Source organism: Saccopteryx leptura, chromosome 1 (assembly GCF_036850995.1).
Source record: "Saccopteryx leptura isolate mSacLep1 chromosome 1, mSacLep1_pri_phased_curated, whole genome shotgun sequence".
NCBI classification, from domain to species: domain Eukaryota; kingdom Metazoa; phylum Chordata; class Mammalia; order Chiroptera; family Emballonuridae; genus Saccopteryx; species Saccopteryx leptura.
In genome coordinates this window covers 392,222,743-392,236,238 of record NC_089503.1, presented here as the reverse complement: position 1 = coordinate 392,236,238, position 13,496 = coordinate 392,222,743, and the positions used below count along the sequence as shown (strand labels likewise).

The window sequence follows — 13,496 nt, the reverse complement described above, 5'->3', positions numbered from 1 at the left end:
CTGTCCTTCTGCTGAGAGGGGCAGAGAGATCCAGGGAGCACTCCCACGGCAGGAAGCTGGAGCAGTGGCTGAGGGCAGGGACCCAGGCTGGGGTTGCAGCACTGGGAACAGTCATGATGGTTCCGTGGTTGGTGCTCCAGGCAGAGAAGCAAAGACCCAAAGCCCCACAGTCCCCCGGACTCCTATAAGTCACCTCCCTTCACCCTGGTGTCAGGGCACAAAGAGCATTGATGGCATACCCGAGAATTGACTGACACTACACAACCACTGTTCTTCTGTGCAAAGGGGGTGCTCTGTGTCCGGTCCCGTCAGGCCACAGGGAAGAACATGCAGAGGCCCAAGGGTGCATCATTAGGAGGAAAAACGAAGACAGAACCTGGTGGTCCCAGCCCACCCCACTGCCAGCATCACACGCAGTGACATGGACAACAGCCTGCATCACCACTGGAGAGGGGGGTCAGCACAGAGAGCTAAAACTTGTCATTCGGCACCATCTACTGGGAAGTAGTAGAAAGACCTCTTGGTAGTAATCTACTAGAGAAGAGCCACTCACACAGATGTCAATACAGAGAAGGAGGCCCTGGCCGGTTGGCTCAGTGGTAGAGCGTCAGCCTGGTGTGCAGGAGTCCCGGGTTCGATTCCCGGCCAGGGCACACAGGAGAGGCGCCCATCTGCTTCTCCACCCCTCCCCCTCTCCCTCCTCTCTGTCTCTCTCTTCCCCTCCCGCAGCCAAGGCTCCATTGGAGCAAAGTTGGCCCGGGCGCTGGGGATGGCTCCATGGCCTCCGCCTCGGGCACTAGAATGGCTCTGGTAGCAACAGAGTAGCACCCCAGATGGGCAGAGCATCGCCCCCTGGTGGGCATGCCGGGTGGATCCCAGTCGGGCGCATGTGGGAGTCTGTCTGACTGCCTCCCCATTTCCAACTTCAGAAAAATACAAAAAATTAAAAACAAACAAACAAAAAAACAGAGAAGGAACCCATCAAACACCGTGAATAACCAAGGGAGTGATGCAGTCAGAAAGAAAATTTTAAATCTCCAGAAAACAAACTTAAACACATATAAATTTAGGATACAAATGACAGAGACTGCAAGATTAAAGCTCTGAAAATACTCAACAAGATGTGAGACAACACACACAGGCAGCTTGCACTCAGATGGACATCTGAAATGATGCCGCAGGAAGGAGAGGCCTGAGCATTAAAAAAACGATACAGCTCTATGAGAACTGTCTGACTCCATCATCAAGAGCAACCTAAGAATAACAGGAACCAGAAGAAGAAGAGAGAGAGAGAGGGATGAAGAGCTTATTCAAATAAATAATTGATGAGAACTTCCCAAACATATGGAAAGAGTTCAATTCACAAATCCAACAAACAGAAGCAAACAGGAGGCACCTAGTTAACTGAAAAAGGCTTTCTCCAAAGCACATTGTATCAAAACTGTCAAAAATTAATGACAAAGAAAGAATTCTCAAAGCAGCCAGACAAAAGAAGAAAGTAACATATAAAGGGAAGACCATTAGGTCGTCATTGAACTTTACAGCAGAAACCTTACAAGCCAGAAGAGAGTATATAATTTAAATTATAGAAAGAGAGAAATTACCAGCCAATAAAAAAAAACAAAACATATATCCGGCAAAGTTATCCTTTAAATGAATAAGAAATAAAGATTTTTTTCAGGCATACAGAAGCTGAGGGAATTTATCACCAAAAACACCCACTGCAGAAAATAGTCAATAGGATTATTCTACCTAAAACAAATAACAAGGCCCTGGCCGGTTAGCTCAGCGGTAGAGTGTCGGCCTGGCGTGCAGGGGGCCCTGGTTTGATTCCCGGCCAGGGCACATAGGAGAAGCGCCCATTTGCTTCTCCACCCCCCCCCCCCTCCTTCCTCTCTGTCTCTCTCTTCCCCTCCCACAGCCAAGGCTCCATTGGAGCAAAGATGGCCCGGGCGCTGGGGATGGCTCCTTGGCCTCTGCCCCAGGCGCTAGAGTGGCTCTGGTTGCGGCAGAGCGACGCCCCAGAGGGGCAGAGCATCGCCCTCTGGTGGGTAGAGCGTCGCCCCTGGTGGGCGTGCCGGGTGGATCCCGGTCGGGCGCATGCGGAAGTCTGTCTGTCTCTCCCCGTTTCCAGCTTCAGAAAAATACAAAAAAAAACAAAACAAACAAACAAAAAAAAACAAATAACAAAATGTGACAAAACTATAAGTAAAATTTCCAACAAACTTACATCATAAAAAAGGGTAATCTGTAACAATAAAAACATAAAAGAAGATGGCATAAAGGTCTGACTTAGGGAAGGAGGGTGAAGGTCAGATACATTCAAAAACAAAGGACTACTGTATATATGAAACGTTCTTTTTCAATAAACAAATGGTAGCCACTCACAAAAAAGTCAAAATTGAGACACATAAATTAAAGAAAGGGAATACAAAAAAAAGAAGTATGGAGTAACACCAAACAAAATTGACAAAAATGCCAAGGAAAAGAACCAATGGAGAAACAGAGCTACTAAAAAACAAAACGTAAAATGGCTATGAGAAATCCTCACGCATCAATAATTACCCTAAATGTAAATAGACCGAATTCACCAACAATGACAGACAGAGTAGCAGTTTGGATCAAAAATCAAAAGCCAACCATGTGCTGCCTTCAAAAGACACATCTAAGGAGCAAAGACAACTTTAGATGAAAGAGAAATGTAAATGAAAGAGTAGGAAATGATTCTCAAGCAAATAACATCCACAAAAGAGCAGGTGTAGCCCCACTTATATCCGACACACTGATGTCAAGACACCAACAGTAACAAAACACAAAGATGGATGTTTTGTAAAGATAAAGGACTTCGAGGGTGTCGTCATGTTGCTGTCCGCTGCCTCCTTGGCCAGGAGCAAGTCAAAGACCATTCTGGTGAAAATGGTAAGCCAAGCTGGGACAGGTTACTCTTTCAACACTAAGAGGAGCCGACTACGGGAGAAACTGACTCTACTGCATTATGATCCAGTTGTGAAAGCAAGAGTCCTCTTTGTGGAACAGAAAAAAATACGCTCCCTCTAAACAATGGATTGGAAATGAATTTGATTTATAAATGAGAAGGCTGAGGGCGGGATACTGATTCAGAAGTTCTGCAGCATGCAATAAAAGAAGAGGAAAGGACACGAATCACTGCGTCCTATGATTTGAAGGCCATTGTGAAGGAAAACAATGAGTGAAAGAAAGTTCTTCATGTTAGAACATATATCATTGCATCACATTTATTTATCTTTCTGGATATTTTTATAGCCCTTAATAAAAATTATTAAAATAAAAAAAAATTTTTAAAGATAAAGGGGACACTACATCAAGAAGATATAACACTTCTTTATTTATATGCACTGAATCAGCACTGAAAGATATAAAGCAACTATTTACAGAACTAAGGGAAGACACAGTAAAAAAAAAAATTATAGTTAAGAATTTTAATGCTCCATTGACAACTGTAAACAGATCATCCAAACAGAAAATCAATGAATCAAAACATCAGCCTTACATGACACATTAGACCAAACTGACATAATTGACATTGACAGAGACTGAATAGAAAATATTTGCATATCATATTATCCAATAAGGGGTTAACATCCAAAACATATAAAGAACTTGTATGACTCAACCCAGCAGCAAAACCCAATTACAAAATGGGCAGAGTATCTGAAATAGATGTGTTTTTTTTTTCAAAAAAGACATGCGGATGGCCAACAGGCACATGAAAAGATGCTCAATATTACTAATCATCAAAGAGATGTCCATCAAAACCACCCTGAGAGATCACTGCACATCTGTCAGAATGGCTGTTATCCAAAAGCCAACAAATAACCAATGTTGGTGAGGAGGCGGAGAAAAGCAGACCCTTGCACACTCACTGTCGGCGGAAGTGTAAATCGGTGCAGCCACGGTGGAAAATAGTCCGGAGATTCCTCAACACAACTAAAATTAGAACTACCCTACGACCCAGCAATTCCACTTCTCAGAATTTATCGGAAGAAAATAAAAACACTAGTTCAAAAAGATACAGGTATGTCCATGTTCATTACCATAGCCAAAACGAATGGACAGCCTGACCTGTGGTGGCGCAGTGGGTAAAGCGTCAATCTGGAAACGCTGAGGTTGCCAGTTCAAAGCCCTGGGCTTGCCTGGTCAAGGCACATATGGGAGTTGATGCTTCCAGCTCCTCCCCCCTATCTCTCTCTGTCTCTCTCTCCTCTCTAAAAATGAATAAATTTAAAAAAAAAATTAAAAAAAAACAAACAAACAAACAAAAAAAAACGAATGGACAAAAAAACCCCAGAGAGACTCATACAAATATAACAAACTGAAGGTGGCAGAGGGAAGTGACAAATGTGACGGGAATTAAAACCTACATCATCTTCTATGTTTTCCGGTCTCATCCTCTGTTCCACACCCACATGTAACTAACTAAATATTCCAGTGTTTTCTTTCATGTCTTCATTCGTGTCACACGCATGGTGTTTATTCCGAGTAGATCATGGAGTAACGTTTTGATGGTCATTTCCAGCTCTCAAACCCCCACTTATCCTTGAACACACATCACAGTGTCTATTTTTTTGTGAAGCGTTCCCTGACCTACCTCCTCCAGAAGAGTCGATCCTACTCTCTTGTGTCCCCTTGTGTCTTTTACAAACCTCCAGTACGTAATTATGATACAGAGTTGCAAATATTACTGATGCATCGCTCTCCCTTAACTCTCAGGTCTACCCTCTGACTTAGCAGTTATATCACACCATAGAGAAACCACAAAACAAATACATATTAAATAAAGCATTGAAACGTCTCTTCACAAGGGCAGAGAAAACACCTAGTGACATTTTTTATTATTTTTAAATATTAATAGAAACACTAGAGTAAATTAATTATTGCTTTTTTATTGTTAATATTCCAAAGCACTCCATTAAATCAAGGAGTAAGTGCAATGCAGAAATCACATTAAATATTCGTGCACCCGCCGTTGCCCAGAATGCAGCCTCAACTCGACCCTCAGTTCTGCCAGGCAGTAATATTTTGGCTTCCCAACCAACTCAGCCTTCCATTTTCAGAGGCTATTCTGAACATTGACTGCTTTCCCAGACCTCCCGCACTGGACCATCCCACACAGAAACTTGAGTGAAGCGGAAGAGGCAGAGAAAAATAAAGTAACTAGGTTAGTCACTACCGTATATGAAGAAATGCCTCCTATGGGCTTAGGATGAACTCTTGAAGACTGATATGCAACAACCATATCAATACTAAAAAAGTCATGCTGCTTTCCACTCCCCTTAAAAAATTACTAAGAGGTTTTATTTTTACTGGTTATTTTCCAGTGGAAAGTGGGAATGGATAGGACCTCATTCGATGGAGCTAAACTATTTGATATGTAGCTATATTACAACTTCCTGGATCCATTCATAGCATGAGGTTACTTCTAAATTGTCCCTCTGGTTTTGTACATTATAAAAACACCCCGGGAAATCTCCAGGAAGTGGTTAGTTAGCCAGACGGAAAAGACATCAACATGAGGGCGGGAATATAGCTCAATTTAAAGAAATGATAACGGGAAAAATTAGAAAGAAGTAGGATATTGTATTTGATAACTCAAGGTCAGGGACAGGGATGACTGGAAAGAGAGAACCTGGAATATTGCACTTAGTCATTTTAGGCGAGAGACAAGAATGGTTGAAAAAACTGAACCTAGAATGTTGTGCTTATTAGTCATTTAGGGCCAGAAACAAGGCTGGTTCAGAAAACAACCCTCGTGGAGATGCCGGGGATTGAACCCGGGGCCTCTTACATGCGAAGCAAGCGCTCTTCCACTGAGCTACATCCCCTGGGGCGAGAGTTCCTCTGCAGAGTCCCTATCCTGTGAAATGCGCAAAGCGTTTTCCCCCTTTGCGCTGCGCTACAGTAGCCAGGTTCAAGTAACATTCCTACTTTGCGCTGCGCCACAGTAGCCAGGTTCAGGTGACATTCCCACTTTGCGCTGCGCCACAGTAGCCAGGTTCAGGTGACATTCCCACTTTGCGCTGCGCCACAGTAGCCAGGTTCAGGTGACATTCCCACTTTGCGCTGCGCCACAGTAGCCAGGTTCAGGTGACATTCCCACTTTGCGCTGCGCCACAGTAGCCAGGTTCAGGTGACATTCCCACTTTGCGCTGCGCCACAGTAGCCAGGTTCAGGTGACATTCACACTTTGCGCTGCGCCACAGTAGCCAGGTTCAGGTGACATTCCCACTTTGCGCTGCGCCACAGTAGCCAGGTTCAGGTGACATTCCCACTTTGCGCTGCGCCACAGTAGCCAGGTTCAGGTGACATTCCCACTTTGCGCTGCGCCACAGTAGCCAGGTTCAAGTAACATTCTGAGACGCCAGAGCAGCATCCAGTTTCCTTCGCTGCTGAGAATGGAGCACAGCTTTCCTAAGTAACTGCAGCACGACCGTTCTTTCTTCTGTTGACCAAACCAAAATCCTAGGCGGGAAGAATTAAGGAACTGTTCTGAATTAAGGAACTGTTCTGACCCTAGAAAAGAACGTGCTACTAGCCAAAAAGGCTCGTGGAAACTACGACCCAAATTCTTTGCAGCACAGTAGGTTAAAATGGTCAAAGGAATCTGTGATGCTGCTGCTCTCGATCTGATCCCATTCGGATGGGAAAGAAAAGAGAAAACAAACCACCGGTCCAGTGGATGAAAAGAGTGACAATCCTGTCCCGACTTTCGTCACCAGAGGCAGAGGCTCAGCCGACACGGACCTTCGGCGTCGCCACTGAGCGCGCTTTTCTCACCGCTCAGGGAGCGGAAGAAGCTGCCTGTGGCTTTTCATTTCTCCTACAGAATGGCGGCTCTTCAAGGGGGATCTTGGCAACAGCAAAAGCACAATTCATTTTTAAAAAAGTAATTGATAAATTGACTTCAAAAAAAAAAAAAAAAGAAAGAAAGAAAGTCAGCCTGACCTGTGGTGGCGCAGTGGATAAAGCGTCGACCTGGAAATGCTGAGGTCGCTGTTTGAAACCCTGGGCTTGCCTGGTCAAGGCACACATGGGAGTTGATGCTTCCAGCTCCTCCCCCCTGTCTCTCTCTCCTCTCTCTCTGTCTCTCTCGCTCCCTCTCTTTCTCCTCTCTAAAATGAATAAATAAAATAATTAAAAACAAAAACAAAAAAAACTAAGCCTTTCCCACCCTTTAAAAAAAAAAAAAGTCTGCTATGAGAAATACAAGCCATGGACCAGGAAAAAAAATATTTGCATTTCCAAAGACAAGTTTCCAACATAGGCAAAGAACTCTTAAAATTCAACAAGAAAATAAACAATTGTATAAAAAAAATAAAAGTGGGCAAAATATATGAACAGACACCTCACCAAAGAAGATGTACAGATGGCAGATAAGCCCAGGAAAGATGCTCCACATCACACATCATCAGGGAAATGCAATTAAAAGGAGACACCACGACACTACAAGTGGAACGGCGGAAATCTGCAACAGTGACACCAAGTGCTGGAGAGACTGTGGAACAACGGGGACTCTCGTTCGTTGCTGAGGTAACACCAACAGGGGTGATACTATCATGGGGGACATAAGCCATTAGATATTTCTCAAAACTCATAAAATGTCCTCTTTGGAGAAGTGTCTATTCATCTCTTTGGCTCATTTTTGGATTGGATTGTTTGTCTTCCTGGTGTTGAGTTTTACAAATTCTTTATAAATTTTGGTTATTAACCCCTTATCAGACGTATTGTCAAATATGTTCTCCCATTGTGTAGTTTGTCTTTTTATTCTGTTCTTGTTGTCTTTAGCTGTGCAAAGAGGACATACAGATGGCCAATAGGCATATGAAAAAATGCTCAACATCACTAATCATTAGAGAAATGCAAATTAAAACCACAATGAGATATCACCTCACACCAGTCAGAATGGCGCTTATCAACAAAACAACACAGAATAAGTGCTGGCGAGGATGTGGAGAAAAGGGAACCCTCCTGCACTGCTGGTGGGAATGCAGACTGGTGCAGCCACTGTGGAAAACAATATGGAGATTCCTCAAAACACTGAAAATCAAACTGCCTTTTGACCCAGCTATCCCACTTTTAGGAATATACCCCAAGGACACCATAGAACGGCTCCAAAAGGAGAAATGCACCCCCATGTTTGTGGCAACATTGTTCACAATAGCGAAGATCTGGAAACAGCCCAAGTGTCCGTCAGAGGACGAGTGGATTAAAAAGCTTTGGTACATATATACTATGGAATACTACTCAGCCATAAGAAATGATGACATCGGATCATTTACAATAACATGGATGGACCTTGATAACATCATACGGAGTGAAATAAGTAAATCAGAAAGAAAACTAAGAACTATATGAATCCATACACAGAAGGGACATAAAAATGAGACTCAGAGACATGAACAAGAATGTGATGGCAACAGGGGTGGGGGTAGGGGGAGGGGGGAGGGGGTGAAGAAGGAGAGAGGGGTTGGGGGAGGGGAGGGGCACAAGAAAACCAGATAGAAGGTGACAGAAGACAATTTAACTTTGGGGGAGAGGTATACAGCACAATCAAATGTCAAAATAATCTAGAGAGGTCGCGGGTTCGAAACCCTGGGCTTGCCTGGTCAAGGCACATATGGGAGTTGATGCTTCCAGCTCCTCCCTCCCTTCTCTCTCTCTGTCTCTCCTCTCTCTGTTGCTCCCTCTCCTCTCTAAAAAAATGAATAAATACATAAATAAATAAGTTTAAAAAAAATAATCTAGAGATGTTTTCTCTCAACATATGTACCTTGATTTATCAATGTCACTGCATTAAATTTAATAAATAAATTTAAAAAAAACTCATAGAATGTACGACACCAAGAGTACATCTTAACGTAAACTGTGGACTTGGGGTGCCAAGGATGTGTCAGTACAGGTCTTGTTACCCTCTGCGTAGTTTTTACTTCCTCTTCTTGACAGACTGAATTAGTCAGGAATTCCATCAGGACACTGGAACGGAGTGTTAAGAGGCGACATCCAGATATTAGCTGGAGGCTTCCAGTTTCTCCTCATTAAGTAGGACGTTGGCTAATGATGTTTTATAGCTTTTTTAAAAAAAATCAAATCGAAGACATTCCCTTCTATTTTAAATTTGCTGAAAGCTTTTTTTTTTTTTATCATAAATGAGTTGGATTTTATCAAATGCTTTTTCTGCATCTATTGATATGACCGTGTGATCGTTTTTCATTAGCCTGTTGATGTGATAGATGACATTAATTGATTTTCAAATGTTGAACCAGCCTTGCATACCTTGGGTGAATTCCATGTAGACATACATGGTGTGTAAGTCTTTTTATGCACTGCTGGATTCAGTTTGCTTATGTTTGCATGTATGTTCATGACAGATATTGACCTGCAGTTTTCTTTTCTTGTAATATCTTTGTCTGGTTTTGGTGTTAGGGTAATGTTGGCCTCCTTGAACGAGTTGGCAAGTATTCTTTCTAATTCAGTCCTTTGGGAGTAATTGTTATGATTTCTTCCTTAAATGTATAATCCCCCAATGACCCCATCCAGTTCTGATACTTTGTATTTTGGAAGGTTATTGTTCAGTTATTAAACTTCTTTAATTAAAATAAGATTATTCAGAGTTTCTATTCCCTCTTTTGTGAGTCAATCAGTATTTTTTCTTTTCTTTTTTATTGTAGACTCTTTTGCATATTTAAGAGTAAAAGGAGTATTACAATGAATTCTCACATATCCATTACTCGGCTTTACTAATTATTTATTTATTTTATATTTTATTTATTTATATTTAGAGAGAGAGAAAAAAGAGAGAAGAAGAGAGGGAGAGAGAGAGAAGAGGGGAGGAGCAGGAAGCATCAACTCTCATATGTGCCTTGACCAGGCAAGCCCAGGGTTTTGAACCAGCAACCAGGTTTGGGTGGTTGTGACAGAGACAAAGAGAGGGACAGACAGAGAGAGAGATGAGAAGCATCAATTTTTCATTGCAGCACCTTAGTTGTTCATTGGTTGCTTTCTGATATGTGCCTTGACTGGGGAGGGGGGCGGCTCCAGCAGAGAGAGTGACCCCTTGCTCAAGCCAGAGACCTTGGACTCAAGCCAGTGACCATGGGGCCACGCTCAAGCTGGAGAGCCGGCACCACACAAGCTGGTGAGCTTGTGCTTAAGTTGGCAACCTCGGGATTTCACACCTGAGTCCTCAGCTCAGCATCCCAGGTCTACGCTCTAACGACTGGACCACCGCCTGGTCAGGCTCTTTCTCCTTCTTTTTTTTTTTTTTTTTCCTGAAGCTGGAAACGGGGAGAGACAGTCAGACAGACTCCCGCATGCGCCTGACCGGGATCCACCCGGCACGCCCACCAGGGGCGACGCTCTGCCCACCAGGGGGCGATGCTCTGCTGTGACCAGAGCCACTCTAGCGCCTGGGGCAGAGGCCAAGGAGCCATCCCCAGCGCCCAGGCCATCTTTGCTCCAATGGAGCCTCGGCTGCGGGAGGGGAAGAGGGAGACAGAGAGGAAGGAAGGGGTGGAGAAGCAAATGGGCGCTTCTCCTATGTGCCCTGGCCGGGAATCAAACCCGGGTCCCCCGCACGCCAGGCTGATGCTCTACTGCTGAGCCAGCCGGCCAGGGTCTCTTTCTCCTTCTAAAGTCCCTTTACCATTTCCTGTAATGGTTGGGTGGTAATGAACTCCATTCGCTCTCTCTTGTTTGGGAAGCTCTTCATTTTTCCTTTACGGTCAAACGACAGCCTTGCTAGGTAGGGTAGTCTCGGTTGCAGGTCTTTGCTTTTCATCACTTTAACTATTTTGTGCCAATCTTTTCTAAACCAAGGCATCTTAGCTTGAGAAAGTGTGTCTTTTGAAACTTAATTTCTCATTTAAAAAATACCTAATCACTTCACACAGAGAGAGGCAGCCTGACATTTTCTATACTCGGGGAACTGTAGATGTCCCAGTTCCTGATCAATCTCCAGCCCACACTTTGAGTGCAGCAGCTGAGGGTTTCGGACGTTCAAAATCCATCCCAGAGCTGAGAACACAAATGGGGGGTTAGCACAAAAGTTCCTGAGAATTTGGTGAGAAAGAGGCAGCTATGAATTTTGAAATGATTACAAAAATCTTAATTCTTTTTTCAACGTTGCCAAGCACACCTAGACGGCATTATGAGAAGTGAAATAAACCAGTCAGAGAACAATGAGTACCACATAGCTTCACTCCTATGTGAGAGCTAATGCACAAAATGAACTCACAAGCAAATACATAGGAACAGACTTACAGGTAGAGAGCCGGGGCGGACAGCTGTGGGGATGGGGGGCATTTGAGCAAAACAGATGAAAAAAGAGAAAAACTCATGGATGCAACAACAGTGTGGTGATTACAGGGTTAGGGGGGGTATACGTGTGATAAATGGTGATGGATAGAGATTTGACTTGTGGGGTGAACACAACACAGCGTACAGAAGATGTGGCAAAAATGTGCGCCTGAACCCTGTATAATGCTGTGAACCAGTGCCACCTCGATAAGTTCAACTTAAAAAATAATAAAATGTTGCCAAGCAGAAACAGGTGTACTCATTTCCCTGTTCATATTGGAAGTTAGCACAATCTGGATTACGAAAGTTGCAAAATTTTTATTAAGAAACAAGAAACTTGACCCTGGCTGGTTGGCTCACTGGATAGAGCACCGGCCCCACTTGCAGACTCCCAGGTTCAATCCCCAGTCAGGATGCCCCTCCCCTCCCCCTCCTCTTACTCTTCCCCTCCAGCGGCTTGACTGGTTCCAGCGTTGGTCTCAGGTGCTGAGGATAGCTCTATTGATTCGAGCACTAGCCCCGACAGGAAATGCCAGGTAGATCCCGGTCAGGGCGCAAAGGAAGTCTATCTCCCCTCCTTTCACATAAAATAAAATAAAAAAGGAAACTACATCTAATTAAATTATGTATATTGATTCAAAACTATTAGTAAATATATTACCATTGAGGGGGAAACAGGGTCAATGATTAGAACACACAAGGTTCAAAAACAGAAATACAGCCTGACCACTGTGGTGGCGCAGCAGACAGAGCCTTGGCCTACGATGCTGAGAACTCAGGATAAAAACCCCTGAAGGCCAGGTATGGTCTCATAGACATGACCTCAAAGGTTGCTGGCTTGAGCAAGGGGTCACTTGCTCACTAGAGGTGTGTCCTCCACCACAAGGCACACTTGAGAAACCAATCAATGAACAACTAAGGTGCCTCAACTCTAAGTCGATGCTTCTCATCTCTCTCCCTTCCTCTCTCTCTCTCTCTCTTTCTCTCTCTCTCTCTCTCTCTCACACACACACACAAATAGAATTTTGCAATTATTTTTTTCTACCTTGGAATAAGAAATTGGAATAAAATTAAAATACAACATGTAGTCATATTATAATACCCTCTTGATGCAGTTAACAACACTCAAACTGGTATTTCTGAAACTTCAATGTACAAAGGAGTCATCTTGAGACCCTGTTGAAACGCTGCCTCTAGTTTAGTAGGTCTGGGGTGAGCTGACATTCTGCATCTCTCACAAGTTCTCCTGGGCCACCCGCTTTGCTGGGGTCAAAGGTCCACTGATTAGGAGTCTGGAAAATTCCTTGCCAACAGAGGGCGCAATTGTCTTAGGAAAAATTATGTAAATATCTAGTGAGTCCAATTCTCCGCTAAGAATCAAGACAACAAAACTGGAACCTAATCTGTGAAATTTTGAGGTCTTCAGCCGGATATACTTCTCAGTGGAACTATTTCGGCCGAAGTGTGACTTCTGCACATTCATTTCAATGAAAAATAAACTTCTCAAGTTTTCCAGATTGGTCAATTTCCTCTGCTTTTCTTTCTGCTCAACCTGCAGTTCCGATCACGGTATCAACACGGCTTGAAAACAACCAACCCACGTCCTTTTTGTTGCATGGATGGGGGTGACATTGCTGAATAACATTCTTCAAGGATACACCCTCTGCATTGATGGGGGTGACAATGGATAATAACATTCTTCAAGGATACACCCTCTGCGTTGTGTGCGCCTTTTCTTACATCTGTCCCGCGTTCTCTTCTCTTCTAATACTGGAAAACGGAACCAAAGGTCCATTGGGTAATGATACGCTTGTCTTCTCCGAGCGTGGAGGTGCCGGGGATTGAACCCGGGGCCTCGTGCATGCTAAGCACGCGCTCTACCACTGAGCTACACCCCCTCCGCCAGGAAGCCGGCTCGAGAAGGTACTCAAGACAAAATCAGGCTTTCGGGCATCGGTCCCCCCACCCCCGCCCGAGGCCGCGCTCCGCTGAAACGGCAGGAAGCCGCATTCCGGACCCACGGCCGCCGCCAGAGACCCGGGCCGCCCCGCGGAGCCGCCCTCCCAGCCCCCCAGCCCCGGGGAGACCGCGGGAAGGCGGCGCTGGGACCCCGGGGACCCCTCCGTGCAGCTGGGCCGCTTCACCCAGCGCATCCCCCTCGGAAG

General features: G+C 44.4%; 2 non-coding genes and 1 pseudogene across 2 annotated transcripts; 1 reads left to right on the top strand and 2 right to left on the bottom strand.

Moving 5' to 3' along the window:
* Positions 1-2,846: 2,846 nt before the first annotated feature.
* On the top strand, positions 2,847-3,279 carry LOC136389642 (large ribosomal subunit protein bL33m pseudogene; annotated as a pseudogene).
* A 2,510-nt stretch (positions 3,280-5,789) lies between these two features.
* Positions 5,790-5,861, bottom strand: TRNAA-CGC (transfer RNA alanine (anticodon CGC)). The gene has a single exon. It is a non-coding gene; the product is annotated as a tRNA-Ala (tRNA).
* Positions 5,862-13,157: 7,296 nt separating this feature from the next.
* On the bottom strand, positions 13,158-13,229 carry TRNAA-AGC (transfer RNA alanine (anticodon AGC)). The gene has a single exon. It is a non-coding gene; the product is annotated as a tRNA-Ala (tRNA).
* Between the last annotated feature and the right edge of the window lie 267 nt (positions 13,230-13,496).